Here is a 1,298-nt window from a genome sequence, read left to right on the forward strand (position 1 = left end):
TAAATGTTTACAAATTCAGATAAATTGAAATCATGTAACTTTTCTCATCATAATGCAATAAAAGTTTTAAAAAAAGTAGTTTGTTGTGGGTGGGGAGAGGGAACTTGTAGAGTCCACCTCCAGTAGAAAGACAGGGCATCAAGAAGAGGGATGGAGTTGCCATCCCACAGTCAAAAAGTCTGACCTAGAATTGTTCCTGTCTGAAAGAACTACTGGGACAAAAATGGAGAAGAGACTGATGGAAAGGAGGTCCTGTGACAGACCCAAATTGGGATCCATCTTAAGAAGAGGCTCTAAAGCCTGACACTATTACTGAGGCTATGGTGTAGTTACAGAGAGGAGCCTAGCATGTTTGCCCTCCAAGAGGCCCAATAAGTAGCTGACTAAGACAGATGCAGGTACTTACATCTATCAATGGACAGAAGCTGGTGACCCCTGTGGTTGAATTATGGCAAGCTGGAAGAAGCTGAGGAGGAGGGGGACCCCATAGGAAGATCTGCAGTCTCAACTAACCTGGAACCCTGAGATCTCTCAGACACTGAGCCACCAACCAGGCAGCATACAGCAGCTGCTATAAGCACCCCAATACATATACAGCAGAGGACTGTCTGGTCTGGCCTCAGTGAGAGAAGATGCACCTAACCCTCAAGAGACTTGAGTCCCCAGGGAATGGGGAGGCCTGGTGGGGTGGACATCCTCTTGGAGATGGGGGAGGAGGAATGGGATGAGGTACTGTCAGAGGGTGAACTGGGAGTGGGATAACGGCTGGATTGGACTTTAAAAAAAAAGTAAAGATAATTTGAAAAAAGTGGTTAGTTGGTTTTTTAACCCTTGTGCCATGAGTGGGCACTTGCTGTTGTAGCTCAAAGAGTTCATAACTGGATGACCCTGATAATTACTTTTCTCCTCCAGGCAGCATGTAGAGCATATTTAAGCATTGAGAATGGCTCTGTAGGAAGACCAGCAGTCTCAATTAACCTGGACCCCTGAGATCTCTCAAACACTGGGCCACCAACGAGGCAGCATACACCAGCTGATATGAGGCCCCCAATACATATACAGCAGAGGACTGCTGGGTCTGTGTTCAATCAGAGATGGTGCATCTAACCCTCAAGAGACTGGAGGCCCCAGGGAATGGAGAGGTCTGATGGGATAGGGGGTGTGGAGTGGGGACATTCTTGTGGAGACAGGAGGGTGGGGAGGAGGATGGGAAACAGTCAGAGGGTGGACTGGGAGGGGGATAAAATCTGAAATGTAAAAACAAATTTTAAATAAAATGGAGGAGAAGGAGAAGGAGG

General features: G+C 47.1%; 1 pseudogene; it reads left to right on the forward strand.

Annotated features, from left to right (window-relative positions):
• Positions 1–705: 705 nt before the first annotated feature.
• Positions 706–1,298, forward strand: part of LOC116087487 — a 1,734-nt pseudogene continuing 1,141 nt past the window's right edge.

This window comes from Mastomys coucha, unplaced genomic scaffold (assembly GCF_008632895.1).
Source record: "Mastomys coucha isolate ucsf_1 unplaced genomic scaffold, UCSF_Mcou_1 pScaffold13, whole genome shotgun sequence".
NCBI classification, from domain to species: Eukaryota; Metazoa; Chordata; class Mammalia; order Rodentia; family Muridae; genus Mastomys; species Mastomys coucha.